Genomic DNA, 18,542 nt, shown 5'->3' on the forward strand with positions numbered 1-18,542 from the left:
TTATTGATGAAATCTCAATGGTGTCAAAACAGTTGTTTGCATATGTGAACTGGAGACTACAACAGATAAAAGGAAACCAGAAACCTTTTGGTGGATTGTCCATACTTGCTGTTGGTGATTTTTTCCAGCTGCCACCACTTGGAAGAGCAAAACCACTCTGTGTGTATGAGGACCATGTGCTGGAGTTCTGGAAAGATAATTTTCAAATGATAACACTGACACAGATAATGAGGCAGAGAGATGATCTTGCATATGCTGAGCTGCTCAATCGTCTGAGGGTGAAACAGAAGCACACAAAACTGACTGATGCAGACAAGTGCATGTTAGAAGCGGTCATAAGATCCTCCCCTGATGAGTGTCCTATTGATGCATTACACATCTATGCAACCAATAAAGAGGTAGACAGCCATAACACTGAAGCCATATCCTCACGCTTTTCAGATATCATTAACATTTATGCGCATGACTACAAAAAAGATCCACGAACAGGTGAAATGAAAAGGCAAGCTGCACCCATAAAAGGAGACAAACGTGATCTAATTGACACACTACAGATTGCTATTGGTGCACGAGTGATGCTTACTAGAAATATTGATGTAGAAGATGGACTAGTTAATGGGACTTTTGGCAATGTGGCAAAAATAACAGCTCAAACTCAAGGTGGTGTTCCTGTTGTTCAGTTAATTGGTCTTCATCTAGATAATGTGTCTGCTGGACAGAAACATCGCAACAAAGCACCTGATGGAGATGACAATATTGTATATATTGAGAGGTCAGAAGAACCACTAAAAAAAAAAGGAACAGTTCGAAGGCAATTTCCAATGAAACTTGCTTTTGCATGCACCATCCATAAAGTCCAAGGGATGACAACTGATTGTGCTGTCGTATCTCTGAAGCGCATATTTGAATCAGGCATGGCATATGTTGCACTCAGCAGAACAACAACACTCAGCGGACTGCACATTACTGACTTTGATGAAAATAAAATTTTTTGTAATCCAGAAATAAGTGCCTCCTTGAACAACATGCCCAAAGCAGATTTTCACAATATCCAACCCATCCTTCACATTGTACAGGATTCAAAAATGAGTTCAGCTCTTAAAATCATTCATCATAACACAGAGGGCCTGGAGTGTCATATGGATGATTTAAAAGGCCACCACGAACTTTTATTGGCTGATGTTTTGTGTCTCACTGAAACACACCTGTCAGGCTCAGTCATTCCTGCATTCCTCCAGTTGGATGGATATACCATGTACAAGCGCAACAGACATGCATCATACACAAACTACGTCCATTTGGCAAATAAGAATGGTGGTGGAGTGGCCATTTATGTGAACAGCAGCTTTCAAGTTTCTCCTCTGATGTACATACAGAATGTTACTGACCTGGAATATTTGGTTTTGAAGATAAAAGCCCCCAAACAAGCACTTCTTGCAGTGATCTACAGACCACCCAGTTACAATTTAGCAGAGTTTTTGGCCAACCTGAACGCCCTCTTGACATCTCTGGAGATCATAGATTTCAAACCTGTTATAGTGTGTGGAGACTTCAATGAAGATCAGCTGTCTCATCACAATAAACCTATTCTGAATTTGTTTGAAGATAAAGGATACACGCAGCTAATCAGCACCGGTACAACAGAAAACAACACTCTTCTGGATCCTGTTTTCGTAAGTGGTGCACACTCAAACGTCAGAGCAGGAGTTCTACAGACATACTACAGCTATCATGATCCTGTTTATTGTGTTTTAGAGTAGATATATCATGTATACAAAAGTCTGCATAGATCTCTCATACAACACTTGTGTAACTTTTATTTCATAATTTTGAGACATAATAATGCTAATTTTGACAAATAATAATGCTAATTTTGAGAAATAATGCTAATACAAATACAAATGAATTCAGCATATATTATTAAACATCACATTTTTTGTTTATTTCATGTGTGCACGTGTGTGAGAATGTGTTAAATAGGGAAGGTGTGGGTGTGTGTGTGTGTGTGTGTGTGTGTGCGTGTGTGTATGAGTGTGTTAGATAAAGAATGAATGGAGAGTGAATGTCCTTTCCAAGGATCGCCACCTTGACGTGGTGGAAAGGCTTGTGTGTTCCAGTGATCCCCAAAGTAAGTCATTCTGGAGCTTTTTACTCCAGTTTGTCATGCTTAAAGGTGAGGTTCCAGACTAAGTGCGATCCAAATGGGAATAAACTGAATAAAATTATATTTAAGCATAATTATTGAATTTGTCTTTCTTGATCATTTTATAACAAATAATGAGGTCATCATTTGCAAAATTTTACATTCAATTATCAAAATCTTTCAGATACAAATGTATATTCTATAACTGTCTTTGTTATATGGTTGCTAGGATGCCCAGGGTGGTTGTTAGGGTGTTGCTATGCAGTTGCTAAGGTACCCGGGGCGGTTGCTAAGGTGTATGCGGTTGCTAGGTTACCTGGGGCAGTTGCTAAAGTGTTGCTATGCAGTTTCTAAGGTATCCGTGGCAGTTGCTAGGGTGTTGCTATGCAGTTGCTAAGGTACCCAGAGCGGTTGTTGGAGTGTTGCTTTGCGGTTGCTAGGGTACATGGGATGGTTGCTAAACTGTTGTTATGCGGTTGCTAGGGTAATCGGGGTGGTTGCTAAAGTGTTGCTATGCAGTTGCTAGGGTACCCGGGGCGGTTGCTTGGTTGGTTTGGATAGTTGCTAGAGTGTTGCTATGAAGATAGATAGATAGATAGATATATAGATAGATAGATAGAAATAGTCAGATGATAGATAGATAGATAGATAGATAGATAGAAATAGTCAGATGATAGATAGATAGATAGATAGATAGATAGATAGATAGATAGATAGATAACAGTCAGATAGAAAGATAGATAGATAGATAGATAGATAGATAGATAGAAATTGTCAGATGATAGATAGATAGAAAGAAAGAGATAGATAGATAGATAGATAGATAGATAGATAGATAGATAGATAGATAGATAGATAGATAGATAGATAGATAGAAATAGATAACGGTCAGATAGAAATAGATAGTCATATGTACAAATAGTCATAGATAGATAGATAGATAGATAGAAGATAGAAATGTCCAGATAGATGATAGATAGATAGATAGATAGATAGATAGATAGATAGATAGATAGATAGATAGATAGATAGATAGATAGACAAAGTCAGATGATAGATAGATAGATAGATAGATAGATAGATAGATAGAAAGATAGATAGAAATAGTCAGACGGATAGATAGATAGATAGATAGATAGATAGATAGATAGATAGATAGATAGATAGATAGATAGATGAGTCTGAACGAGTTTAAATGGGTTAGTAATAGTACATAGAAGGGAAGTCTGATTGAGTCTAATGGACTTCAGTGTGTTTAGATTTGAATTTTTGACAGTTGGAGTTTACGGAATGTTCAGATAAGCAGAGACTTTTCAATGCAAGTCTATGGGATTTTTATGATTTTTAATCTTCATTTTTATGAAAACCGTAAGTCCAATCAGTCTAAAAAGATATAGCAACTCGAGTCAGATCAGTCTGAAGATCTGGGCTGAGTTTTGGAGTCTGTAGAGTTAAAGCTCTAGGAGGAGTAGCAGTCAGAAATTTAGTCTCAGAAGAATAATAATAACTAGATAAAAAAGTTCGTCAAGACAAACTTTAAGTTGGCTTGAGAAAGCCTTGAACAGAAAGTTTGAAAAGTTTGGAAAGTTTGAAAAGTTTAAAAAGTTTGAAAAGTTTGAAAAGTTTGAAAAGTTTGAAGTTTAAAAAGTTTGAAGTTTGAAAAGTTTGAAAAGTTTAAGAAGTTTAATAAAGCAAGTGACTACCATGTCATTAGCATGATTAGCAAAGTTACTAGCATGTTTCTAGCATGATAAGCTAGTTACTAGCATGTTGCTATCATGATTAGCGAGTCACTAGCATGTCGTTAGCATGTTTCTAGCATGATAAGCAAGTGACTAGCATGTCACTAGCATGATTAGCAAGTTACTAGCATGTCGCTAGCATGTTTCTAGCACGATTAGCATGTCACTAGCATGTTTTTTAGCATGATTAGCGAGTGACTAGCATGTCGCTAGCATGTTTCTAGCATGATTAGCAAGTGACTAGCATGCCACTAGCATGATTAGCAAGTTACTAGCATGTCGCTAGCATGTTTCTAGCATTATTAGCAAGTGACTAGCATGTCACTAGCATGTTTTTAGCATGATTAGCGAGTGACTAGCATGTCGCTAGCATGTTTCAAGCATGATTAGCAAGTGACTAGCATGTCACTAGCATGTTTTTAGCATGATTAGCGAGTGACTAGCATGTCGCTAGCATGTTTCTAGCACGATTAGCATGTTACTAGCATGTTCCTAGCATGATTAGCAAGCGACTATCATGTCCTTAGCATGATAGAACACGTTACTAGCATGTCGCTAGCATATTTCTAGCACAAATATCATGTTACTAGCATGTTCCTAGCATGGATTAGCAAGTGACTAGCATGTCGGTAGCATGTCTCTAGCATGATTAGCATGTTACTAGCATGTTCTAGCATGTTTCTAGCATGATTAGCAAATGACTAGCATGTCACTAGCATGTTTCTAGCATGATTAGCATGTCACTAGCATGTTCCTAGCATGATTAGCAAGTCACTAGCATGTTCCCTAACATGATTAGCAAGTGACTAGCATGTCAATAGCATGAATAACAAGTTACTAGCATGTCGCTAGCATATTTCTAGCACAAATAGATGTAGATACTAGCATGTTCCTAGCATGATTAGCAAGTGACTAGCATGTCGGTAGCATGTTTCTAGCATGATTAACAAGTGACTTGCATGTCACTAGCATGATTAGCATGTGACTAGCATGTTTTCTAACATTATTAGCATGTTGCTAGGATAGATAGATAGATAGATATAGATAGATAGATAGATAGATAGATTCATTTTTAGATAGATAGATAGTAAGAAAGATAGTCGAGTCAGATAGATAGATAGATAGATAGATAGATAGATAGATAGATAGATATAAACAGTCAGATGATAGATAGATAGATAGATAGATAGATAGATAGCCCATAGATAGATATAAAACAGTCAGATGATAGATAGATAGATAGATAGATAGCTAGAGAGATAGACTAGATAAGCATAGATAGATAGAAACAGTCAGATGATCAATAGATATGATAACCATCGCTGTGATAGTAGAGCGAACTTCCACAGTAGATAGCATCTGCCTCATATTCATGATCTCAGCCATAGATCAGATGATTTTTCAATGACTTATTCAAAATTTTGATCACTAGTACATATTTACCACACAAGCATCAAATGGCAGTGACATTTATATTTCATTGCGTATATTAATTTTTCTGCAGTAAAGATACCTCAAGACCCCTAGACACGTTTTATAAAAAAAAATATCAGAACACGTATTATTTTGATTTTTAACTATTTTTTTTCTTTATATGGTTAAAATTGGACTAGAATTGATAAAATACTAAGAAAGTTGATGTTTAACTTTAAAAAATGAAGGAGGCGAGAGGGTAGAGAATGATGTCCCCGGTCGCTAAAGACCCAAGGTATGCATTTAAGTGTGTATTTTTTTCAGGTAAAAAAAAGATGGTCTTTTTAAATGGGTTTTAGTTCATTGTGGAACAGGCCTTAAAAGAATTGAGTTCTTAAATAAAATGTATATTTTCTATAGACAATTTCTGATTCAGTGATACCACCCACCTTCTGGTCTTCTGCCACCAAATACAATGGCATCAATGGGGGACACCCTCATCACTTTCCCAGAGTGGGTCTATGATGGGGCACTGGCCAGCCGGGGCACAAACCATGGAGTTTGGGTGGGGCACACAGTGTAGAATCACCTGAGAAAACAAAACATTATGCCACATTGCTGTCCATATACAATAGATCATTTTATTTGGTATATGAATAAATGATATTTATATAATCATATTTGTTATGTATATATTTTATATATATTTTCTTATTTTTAAATATATATATATAGTAAAAAAAAGTTTGCTAAACAATGATCTTACCATACTTCCAGGATTTTCCATGCCAGTCTGTGAGTTTGATTCCAGGTGCAGGTGGTTTTCCCTCCCCCCAGACCCCTCCCCACCAAACACCCCCCATCAACTGGTCTCTCCCACGTTAGTGAACACTGTGTTCCTGGAGATGGTTGCCATAGCATGAGGGTTTGTCTTCAGGGATGTCCGGGGGCAACTCCAAAGAAAACCGATTCTCTGGATTAATAGCTCTGAGTTTAACCTGGTGAAGAGAGAATCAAAATACCCACTGTCTGTTAAAAACATTTATTTATAACCATAGACAACAGTAATCAACACATACAGCAAAACTGTTTCTCAGCAAGTGGGTGTTTTGGTTACTGAGAGCCATGTACTTATTTCAGTATTAATTAGTTCTCTTTCTGCTGCCAATATAATGCTAAAATAAAAGATATGGTGTCATTTCTGTCTGCCCATTAACCCACACATCCTGTGTCATCAGATGCATGTTCTTGTCTAGAATCAAGTCATATTTCTCACCCCTTACTGTTCAAATTTCATCCAGGCGATGTCATCGCCCACACACTCAACCTTCCAGCCTGGCAGTGCTGGTTTCATCATGGCAAGGTTCGTTTTCCCACCCCAAAGCGCTCGGGAATGCTGCTGCAATGTAACGTTTTACACCCTGAGGATTTGTGATTCCGAGAATCTGGTGGAGAAAGTAACAGGGACGTCTATCAACATCATGTTTTACAAATGACGACTCCAGCTAAAAGAGTAGTACATAAGTACGATTTATTGTCACTTGATCAATATGGCTAATATTTAATACTGTATATAAGGTTGTAAACTCTCATAAACTCCAAATGTCTTAAAGGGGATAAGCAAAAAAATTCAGTTTGATGTCCCATACCAGCATGTGTTCAGCCAACCAGGCCTTCCGTCTTTGGCAATGCGTGAGGCGATACGAAGAGCAAAGCACTTCTTTCCAAGGAGCCGAGTTTCCACCGTAACCGCTGCCGAAGGAGAGGATCTGTCTGGTGTCAGGAAGATGTGAGATCAATACCTTTTCCGGGTTACAAGGCCAGCTGTTTATTAAAGGAGCTGTGCAAGAAGAACAAAGAAACATAAGATAGTGACGAGAAAAAAAATATATATAGTACAGTTTAAAGGTTTGGGGCAGTATTTTATTTTATTTTTTTTTTCAAAAAATGGTAGAGCTTTTATTCAGCAAGGATACAATAAATTGATCAGAAGTGACAGTAAAGACATTTATAATGTTACAAAAAAATGGTAGAGCATTGTGTTAGCAGCGCAAAAGGTTGTGGGTTCGATTTCTAGGGAACACACATGGTAAAAAATGTATAGCCTGAATGCACTGTAAGTCGCTTTGGATAAAAGCGTTTTAAACTTTCAATTCAAAGAATCTGATACGAAATCTGTTCTTTTAAACTTTCAATTCAAAGAATCTGATACGAAATGTATCATGGTTTCCACAAAAAATATTAAGCAGCACAACTGTTTTCAACGTTGATAATAACAAGAAATGCTTCTTGAGCAGCAAATCAGCATATTAGAATGAATTCTGAAGGATCATGTGACACTGAAGACTGGAGTATTTATTCGGATTATTCAGCTTTGCCATCAGAAATAAATTACGTTTTGACAAATATTAAATTTGAAAACAATTTATTTTAAATTGTAGTAATAATTCCCAATGGAGCTATGTTTATTGTATTTTTAATCAAATAAATGCAGCCTTTTGAAAACAAATATCTTACTGACCCCAAACTTTTGAAAGGTAGTGTATTATTCAAATAATACTGTAAATAATAAACAATATATGGCAAAGTAAAGTGACACAATGGATAATTTGAAGTAAACTGGTGAAATTTGGGACTTTCACTTGATTGACTGAATCACATTTACATTTAATCTGACTTAATTAATAAAATGAAAGGTACCTTTGAGTGGGTAAGGTCGGCCCACACAGTGCTGGCAGCGCACAAACTCCGCCCCCTCGGCCTAGTTTCCTTCCAGCACAGGTGTCCCCATGCGTGGTCATGATGCCCATGCTGGCCACCACATAATGGAGAATCTCACCTGAACGCCAAACTTAGCGAGAGAAGAGTTCACTGGGCCCATACTGAAGGGGATTACAGACATAGTGCTGTCCTACAGAGGGACAGAAACACAAATATTTAAGAGATGTTTTGCGCATACCAAAAGTTTCCTCACGGTGTCCCAAACTATCCTATATGAGTGTGGGACTGATGAACAATTTTGATGGGTATTTTTATTTAAAAGAATATTTCAGGTTAAATAACAAATGAGTTTTACTAAAAGGATTCTGTGCATTTTACAAAAATGGAAAGTTTTAATCATTTTCAGAGCAAGCAATGACTATTTAATATACTTCAGGTATAATTGAAAATATTTTTGATATTTTTATATTAAAATTCATAAGTTTATATAATTCTAATTAATATTTAGTAATATATAAAATAATATTGAAATCTGTTTATAAAATATAAATTATATTTATAATATTTAGGGATGCATGATAAATATCGACTGATATTTAATGCACATCCTCTCCCTCGTGCTTTCACGTGGAGCAGCATTTACTACACATGACCGTTGTTCACTGACAAGCTGCGGGCAAAACATGCGCAAAAGATGATTTTGGTTTTGCCCAGCTTGTCAGTGAACAACAGCTCTGTGTAGTAAATGCTGCTCCACATGAAAGCACACACGTGTAGAGATTTACCGCTGATTACAGAACCGGCTTTACTGACGAGATGCACATTAAATATCGTGTGATATTTATCATGCATCCCTAGTAATATTATTTATATCATTATTTTAACATTCAAAAAGGCACATTTTTATATACCTTTTATGTTTCAACTATTTGACAGGTTTCAGCTATTGTTCGGTGGTTTGAGTCAACACACCAACCTGCCATGCAGCCAGGAAAGCGGTCCTCTCTGGCTTTCTGAAAGACTTCCTCACTCATCCAGCTGCCCAGCTGGGACTTGGCACCTCCGGCGGGAATGGGAATAGTGTCTCTTTGGTCCTTAGTGGACATCACAGTTTTACTCTCCACGCGAGCCACATCTTTTAGGGTCAGTACGTGCTATCCAGCTGGCACACAGAGAAATAGAAATTTAAATCAGGGAGTAAGGTGAGGTAAAATCAATTCATATTATCATAAATATGGGTTAAAAAATTAATTATAAGACTAGGAAGTCGTGGCCTAATGGTTAAAGAGTCTGACTCGTAACCCAAAGGTTGTGGGTTTGAGTCTTGTACCGGCAGGGATTGTAGCTGGAGGAAGTGAATGTACAGCGCTCTCTCCCACCTTCAATACCACGATTGAGGGGCCCTTGAGCAAGGCACCGATCCCCCAACTGCGGCAGCATTGGCTGTCCACTGCTCTGTGTGTGTGTTCACTGCTGTAGGTGTGCACTTAGGATGGGATATTGCAGAGCACTAATTCTGAGTATGTGTCACCATACTTGGCCACATGTCACTTTCAAAAAAAAGTACTTACCAGTTTTTTCATATTTTGTGAGTTTCTTCACCATGCCATCTTTCTCTAGGTTGGCCAGGATGTCTGCTGTCTCCTCTGGAGTGCCCAGTAACCACGTGCAACTTTAGCAGGTTTTACATTCAGCCGCGGCGCCCCGACACAAACTCAGCCACTGACGTGTGGCAGGGGAGGGGATGGAGGCGAGTGACCGCACACCCCACTGAAGCTGTACTGATGGCATTTCGTCTGAGTGGACACAAAACAATCATTGGTTACAACAAGGACATGGTCTGTAAAATGGCATGCATCAACATATTAAGCATTCTTAGTTATGCATGCAAACATTTTACAAGCGTACACAGACCATACAAACTGAAATTCATATTATTAATAGTTAGTGTGTTGATATACAGTTCAACAACACTATGACTTTTCACTGTGTTATCAGTGACATTCTGTGTGGGAATTATTCAGCGATCTCTGCAAGTAGACCAGTAGGTGGCGACAAGTCATTGTCTTTATGAGTCATTTTGAATCATTCACTCACAAGATCGGTTCAAAACACTGAACTAAACGAATGAATTACTCACCCTTACCTATTCGTCCAAAAAACACCCATTCACACAGGGACAAAAACACAGCATGTGTTGCTCTAAGACGAGCAATGGTTTATTCTGCCATAACTTTGTTTAAAAAACACTGGCTGACCATATTGCGTTCTGAAATTTAAGTTACCAATATTAACTGCTTGTTTATTGAACTAGGCTTCTACAATAATTGTTAAACATTTATTAAAAGGGTCCCATATGATGTTGCCTTAAAGAACATTATTTTGTGTATTTGTGTAAATAAATGTGCTCATGCAGTTTAAGGTTTAAAAAAAAAACATTATTTTCCACATACTGTACATTATTGTTTGTCCTCTATGCCCCGCCTTTCTGAAACGCATAGTTTTTTACAAAGCTCATCAGTCTGAAATATGAGGTGTGCTCTGATTGGCCAGCTATCCAGTGTGTTGTGATTGGCTGAATGCCTCAAGCATGTGACAGAAAATGTTACGCCTCTTGCCATACTGTGATGCGTGTCCCGGTCAGAACACCGGCGCCACAATAACAATAAAACCCATTACAAACGAGCCATTTGTTGTATCCAGTGGGGACATAGTTACGGATTATAATGACTTATACTGTGTTTTCATGCATTGCATTGCTTAACATAAAACCATGTCTGCATTTGTGACAAGAAAAACTAAAAACAACAAAAAACTCACGTTTGAACCAAAAACTCAAAATTCAATAAACATTGTAAAATTCTTTACATATGTAAACCTCTTTACAGACTGTGTGTCAGAACAGCTGGCATTGTAGTCTGCTCTCCATGCATCAGGAAACAGTCCTCCAAAAAATGTTCTGCACACATCTATGAATATTTGGGTTGAGCTGTTCTGGAACAGTGTTGTAAATACAAATTAACCACCGATTTCTAGTTGTCTCCTCTTTTGGGAGACCAAACAAAGTATTTTCGCTTTCACAGTGAAACAGCATCTTCCACAACATGGCGCCGGCGGCAACAGCAAGAATCAAAGGTTATGCCTTCTTTTCTTGCGTGAATATTGGGCGCCGTTATGCAAATGATGTAGACATGTGGGGGCATGTTTAAATGAGGGGTATTAGGAGGGCGTGGACGAGTCTTAACTTTTATAAAGAATATCTCTTTGGGTTTAAAACTTTAGTCTTTGCAAGTTTACAGATCTTCTTTATGCACCAAGAGCTTGTTAACACTCCAAGAGAAAGGAAAACTTGAAATCGCATCATATGACCCCTTTAAAAAAGTGTGTCCTCACAACGGCATAATCTGAAGTGTTATCCACCTTTGTATTACAACAAGAAAGTAAGCTATATCTAGTGAATGTGCTAGTCTTCCGATTTGTTAGCTTCTGTAGGTAGATAACAAGAATAACTCAGTCAATTAAAACGGTGAAAAGCACAAGTATTTGCACTACAAACCAGTGTGCTTATGATTACTATAATTAAAATAATATGATAACAAATAACAGTTTGCATTATCAAGCAAAATGGACTGTTTTTGTACAGCTAAAATAACTGGAAGCTGATGACACCGAAAGTCAGTTAGCGCTCTTATGGTTAAAAATAAGGTGGATAATGTAAAGCCAAGTCAGTTTAAAGTCTAAGCTAAAGACTGTAGATAATGTGTTAAGTAGATGGATGTATTAGGGCTGCACAATTAATCGAATTACATGTATGTTAGTATGAATGTTGCATCATAACTAATAAATGTACTTTAACACTGATCTTTGATCGTAACTGAAAGATAAGTGATTGATGAAGCTGCAAGTGGTGTCCACAACATGTATATACCAGTAAAAAATACTGTAAAAAAATAAATAAATAAAAATGTTTACAAATAATTAGTAAGTAAAGTAAGTAAAATTGTATTGATATAGCACTTTTAAAGCTACAATGCACAACGTTCTTCACACAACTTAAAAACAATCATACAAGATACATTTATGAAGACCTATACACCATATATAATAAAGCATAATAACGCAAAAAAGATCAAACACAAAAATACACAAAAACATCACAAAATATTAAAAGCACATCTATGCATGTTTTCAAGTGACATTTAAAAACAGACACACATTCAGATGATCTAATATCCACTGGCAAACTATTCCATAGATTTGGAGCCCTCACTTCAAATGCCCTATCTCAGAATCAGAATCAGAATCAGAATGAGCTTTATTGCCAGGTATGTTTACACATACGAGGAATTTGTTTTCGTGACAGAAGCTCTGCAGTGCAACTGAATGACAGCGATAGAACAAAAAAACACACAATAAAAGAATAAAAAATACAAAAAATACAAGTAAGTAGGTAAGGAATGACAATATACAAATTGACATTTGTATGGCAGATATATTACAATGAGCAGTTATGTATGTACATGTATATTATGTGCAAAAAAAATAAAAAATAATTTAAGTGTACACTAAGTATGTGTGTTAGATAATAAGTGTATGTGTCTGTAAATATAAATAAAAGAAGATCTAATAAACCAGTTAACATAAACAATTCCTTATAGTTCTTGGAACTGCCAGCAATTCATTAAAAGAAGATCTAAGAAATCAGTTAACATCAATTAACAAGACGGCACGTGACCGCAAGGCCTGGTGGCTATAATTAAGAGAATATCTGAAGGATAGCAAGAAGAGTTCATTCTGTTCATTCTTTCATTCTGTTCAGCACCACCCCTTTATAGTCTCTGAGTCTATCACCATTTTGACCCCCATGATCCCTGACATTTATCAATAACCACTGAGCTTTAAACCATCAATTATCGTAGGCTGTTAGACACACCCCCGCATGAACGGACCAATCAGATGGCCTCCTTGGCATTCACTCCCCTCCCCTCCCTTCCCCTCTTTGTCTGGTTAAACAGGGTATGGCCTCTTCAAGCACACTATGTTCATACATGAACACAAAACGCCACGTAACAATTTGAGAAATGTGTGAAAATAACAGAACTCAGCCAAAGGGTTGCTTTTCTTTCTAAACCACATGCATGCATTAGAGCTATACACCTCAAGGTCAACGGTGTTTCAGGGCAAAAAAACAAACAAAAAAACCTGTTAAACAAGTGAGTAGACTTTTTCACATAAAACACACACACACACATTAAGAATCAGTTCCTGGTATCATGCATTTGTAGGGTAAAGTTTAGCTAGTAGAGACTTTCACACTGCATATTTACTTGAAGTCCTGTGCTGATGGAATCACCCATTCTGGTGAGAAATGGACAGAGCAGATACAGATGCAACAATTTTTTTTTTTTTATCTTTTGTTCAACATCATTATTCCGACAAAGCTAAATTTGATATGCAATCATATTATTGATTCCACAATCTGGTTTTACATATGATTTAGAAATGCTTGTTGTGACTGTGCTTTGTGTTGTCAAAGGTGTTGGCTATTTGTTCATCCGTATTTTTCAGACACTGTATACACATTGAGTCTCTTAACATTCCTCTATGTGACTTACGTTGCTGCATTCCTGTACGTGACACACTCAATAGCACTAGTTTTAATAGTGACATGTAATATGTGGCAAAATGTCATTATTTGGCAATACCAGACTGCAGGACTCTGTATTTTCTATATTAACTTATATCAACAACATCATTCTGAATTATTACAGACTATAGTTTAGTACCACGACTAAAACAAGGGAGGTGAACCTGTAATTGTACACAGTGTTGACAAATGTTTTTTATAGAACAGGTCTGTTTAAATATCTAATCTCACAAGAATCTGTACAGGATGTTTACCTATAAGGGGGTAGAGATACTGTGTATTCAATTCTCTGTTTTGCTCTGCTACCAGAAAATACATTTTATGATCTGGAATAATAGGGTAATATTATAATATCTTATCTATCTATCTATCTATCCCTATCTATCTATCCTAGCTATCTATCTTTTGTGTGTTTTCCAGCTTTTTTACCAAATGACCTAACATAAATATATGGGGATAATATATTATAAATAAAATGTGTTTATTAGTTTTAAATAAAAAAAAAACACACCCACATCACTACAACCAAAAGCAAAAGACAGGACATCTTTGGTGCAAGTGGAGAAAACAACAGAAATTATGATTTTAAAAGAAAAACTAAAGCGAACACTAAAATGCAGCAATATGAGAGGGTGTCTTGTTCCTCTTCAGTCCTGTGCACATCTCATATCAGACTGGTGAGGGTGATAGTCCAGCTCTTCAGGTAGACTAGAGTAAAGTAAGTACCTTGCACTGTAACCGTGTAACTTTATCATCAGCTGATCCCACCCTCAGCTCAGATCCTGCACTAATAATGGACGCTCTTCTCCCTGCGAACCAGCCTGGGTGTTTAAATAATAAAAAAGCTGACAAACTACCTAGTCGATTAACGTTATTTTAACGTTTAATAATTTTCCTATTATATGCGTGCGCTTCCAATAAAACACGACAAGGTGGGAAAACTAGCTGTTGCATTGAAATCACAAAGCTCTTGATTGACGCTCCTGAGTTTTTTGAAGTCTGAAGTCATTCAGTCAGATACAGTGAATCGCGAGGATTCGCTCAGTTCGCGTTCTGTCGGCTGACGCAGGCAGTGGCGCGCACTGGTTCCATAGGCTATCCGATTCCTCGAAGGAAGTCGCTGCGCTCGGTCCCGCTTTCCTGCTCGAAACGAGGTTTTGCAAAAACACAGCTGAGCAACAGTCGCTTTGTAGAAGTGAATCTTATTTGTAAAGATTGTTTTTTGCGCGCAATTAGGTCACTGTGAGCGTCTGCCTCGTGTCAAGGTCAGCAGATGTTGATAAAGTTGAGTCTGGACCCACCCCAATAGTAGGCGGAGCTTCTTTGGCTCCCTGTGACGTCGCTCCATTCATCATCACAGCTGCTGAGAGTGTTGTAGTCCCCCGTACTCCAGAGACATTGAGATATAAATGTAACTATGGGGTTTTATATGCCTTTGTTTTTATTTTAGTTAAGAAAATTTCAACAGAAAAAAAAGGTTAAAAAAAAAAAAAAGAAAAAACAAAAAAAATAAAAAAAAAAAAAAAAAAAAAAAATAGGCTACCTAAAGCAATATTCATTTTGGGGAAAAAAGAGAAAACTGTAAATTGTATTATCTGTAAACTTTTTGTTATTTTCATTTATTGTTGATTTGTTTTTTCTTTTTATCCCTATATTTGTATTTGTAAAAATCGAACGAGACACCTTTTAATTGTCGTGCGAGATCGAATTAAACTGTTAAATTACCTTAACCGTCGATATAGATATAATAAGTACTAATGTGTCCTGATTATTTTGCACTCAATTTATTAATTCCTGATTTTTATTTAAAATGAAGAGATATAAACTTTTTCTTTTTTGTTATTTGAAGGTCACATAACAAGTTACACAATAACGGTGTATTATAAGGCATACAATTAATTCGAAATCTACAATATATTTAAATTTTGATTATTGTCTAATTAGTATCCTCATCACCTGTCAAAAGTTTGTGGTTGGTAGTAGTAATCGTTAAGAGCACTTTTTTTTAGGTTCTAATGCTCATTAATGCAGTTTATTTGATGAAAATACATACATGCAGTACTATTTGTTTAAAACTTATTAGAATCTTAAAGGACAAATAACTGTATTAATACTTTTTAGAAATGTAAATTTTATTTTCTTTGTAATTGCAAAGCTTGACTTTTATATATCCAAAATCACCATAATCCCTTCAGAAAGCATTCTAAGCTGATTTTGGTGCTCACAAGAAACATTTTTTACAAATACCAATAAGATGATTTCTGAAGATTCATCTTTGCCATCACCGGAAAAAATGACACTTGTAAAATATATTCAAAATAGAAAAGTTATTTCAACTTGTAATAATTCCCCAAATTACTGTATTTTGATTTCAAATAGATGCTTGGCCTTGGTGAGCAGAAGAGACTTCTGTTCAAAAAACACTAAAAACATATTTTTCCACACTTTTGATCCTAAAAGTGTTAAATATTAATTTATAATTATTAAAATTCTACTGATTCCTTTGAATGATAAATGTGTGTATTTGAATAAATAACTGTCCTAATTATTAGTCTTTGTGAGGGACAACATCAAAAACATTACAAATGCAACCTCCACACACGTATCGAAACACTTTTTGTGACCCAGGTAATGTTAATTTGTTCTTAAAAGTCACACAATGCTGGTAAACAACATGCAAAGTTCCAGGTGCACGGACTTGGACCACTGAGTGACAACGTGAGAAGGAACAGGAAACACTGTGACAGGCTAAGATCAGTGTTTGTCTGCGGAGAGGTAGATTAGAGGAGGAGTGGATAAAGATAAGATGAAAAGCCATTGTGGTAGACTTAATCTGTGTGAAGTAAGATTCAACAAAAGCCCATGCTGCTCCACGAACTCTTAGAGTAATATGAAATAAGGAAATAATGCACTATTGGAATTTTTAAATGTATATGTGCTGTGTCTTTGATGTCCAGAGTTCTCAAATAGTTCAGGGGGGGGGGGGGGGATGATTCTTTGAACTGATAATGGTTGTATTTGAATAAATAAATGATCATTAATTTTATCTTTGTGAGACAAAATCAAAACAGTTAAAAATGCAAATTCCACCAAGTATCGAACACTTTTTGGACCCACTGTAATGTTATTGTTAAAGTTCACGCAAACCTGGTAAACAACATGCAAAGTCTCCAGTGCACTGACTGTGACACAACTGGAGTGACAACGTGAGAGAGGACAGGAGACACGGTGGAGGCATGGCGACAGCGCAGTGTTTGTTCTGAGAGAGGTATATTATAGTGAAGAGTGGATAAAGATAAGATGAAAAGCCATGTGTGTTAGCACTTTAATCTGCGTGAAGTAACAGATCCCACAAAAGCCCAGTGCCCCACTAGACTCCTTAGAGTGAAGATTAAATAATACAATCATGGCATATTTTGATATTTTGAAAGATATACGCTTATGTCCATAGTTCTTAAATAGTTCATGGTGTTAAGATCTTACAGTATGTACATTGAGGGTTGTGTATTTTATTTGTCACACAGTCTTTGTAGATCACACTGTAAAAGGATTTTTTTGAGTCGTATATAAACAAACATTATTGGGGAGTGTGTTTTAACCAGAAATAAATTATATATTTTTTCAATTCCAAAGTCCACATGTGTTTCAGTGTGTTAACTTAGCATTCTTTGTTAATATTTTGTGAGTGAATATCTGAGAGAAAATTGTCATGGTTAATGATTAAGTGGCAGTGCTTGTGATAGCAAGGATTGTTCCTCACGTTCATTCACTAACAACACACACACCACACACACACACACACACACACACCACACACACACACACACACACACACACGCCCCCCCCTGAGAAAAGAGAACTTTGTCCCTTTGGACTGTGAAAAACAAAAGCATGACATTGCATGGGTCTTTTATTAAAACCAATAGTTACTATGTCCTATGAACTTGAAAAGGTTTTAACTAATTTGAAACTCTTCCTTAAATAAAGGGTTCCCTCCCTAAAATCAAAATTTGATGAAAATGAACCCACTCTCAGGCAATCCAAGATGTAAATGAGTTTTGTTTCTTCAGCCCAGAACAGATTTGGGAACATTTAGCTTACATGACTTGCTCACCAATGGATCCTCTGCAGTTTACTGGGGTGACAAAACAGCTGATAAAAACATCACAGTAAGACACAAGTTTGTATTAATGTTTCCAAAACAGTTCTAAACAAATAAGTTTCGTGGTTTTTAATTATGGTGGACAACAGGGCATGGTTCTATATCACTGTAAGGACGCGTTTTGTATGGATTATGGACCATTATGCTGGCCAGGAGCAACGTTTTAAAGTTAAGTTTGTTTCCTACAAACATGGAGCTTTTCACTTCACAATGTTAACTGAGGGAGAAGTCCTGTAGATTGACTTTTGTGGATTACGGTGATGTTTTCATCAGCGGTTTGGACACGTTCAGCAAATTTTCAGATTTTGTGACATTTCTTTTGAATTCAGTTTTATCAGATCAATGAGAGCGTGGGGAGTCCTTTGATATACCAAACAACCCATGTAAACAGTGGTAGTCTTGTTTTCAGCAGTGGAATATTCCTATGATGGAATGAGTGGCAATGTCAAGGAATAACAGCATTTTCCATGCTTAAATCTAGTAGTCAAATTTTGTTTTAAATGTTTCATTATTCAAAGTATAGTACAAAATTTTATTCAGTGACAAGAAAATAAGGACTTTTTAATTCTAGTTGGCAAAACGGCCTGTTTGCCCGTAATTTTAATTGTTTGTCGCCCCCTTGCGATCCACATCAGCAATGACGTATTTTGACGCTTGATTCACTTTCATTCCTTCAATTCTTTGTGCTGACTAACTGTGACTTCTCGTCGTTTC

General features: G+C 36.6%; 1 pseudogene; it reads right to left on the reverse strand.

Annotated features, from left to right (window-relative positions):
- Positions 1 to 5,730: 5,730 nt before the first annotated feature.
- Positions 5,731 to 14,213, reverse strand: LOC122143912 (annotated as a pseudogene).
- Positions 14,214 to 18,542: the final 4,329 nt, after the last annotated feature.

The sequence above is a fragment of the Cyprinus carpio genome, unplaced genomic scaffold, assembly GCF_018340385.1.
Source record: "Cyprinus carpio isolate SPL01 unplaced genomic scaffold, ASM1834038v1 S000006530, whole genome shotgun sequence".
NCBI lineage: Eukaryota > Metazoa > Chordata > Actinopteri > Cypriniformes > Cyprinidae > Cyprinus > Cyprinus carpio.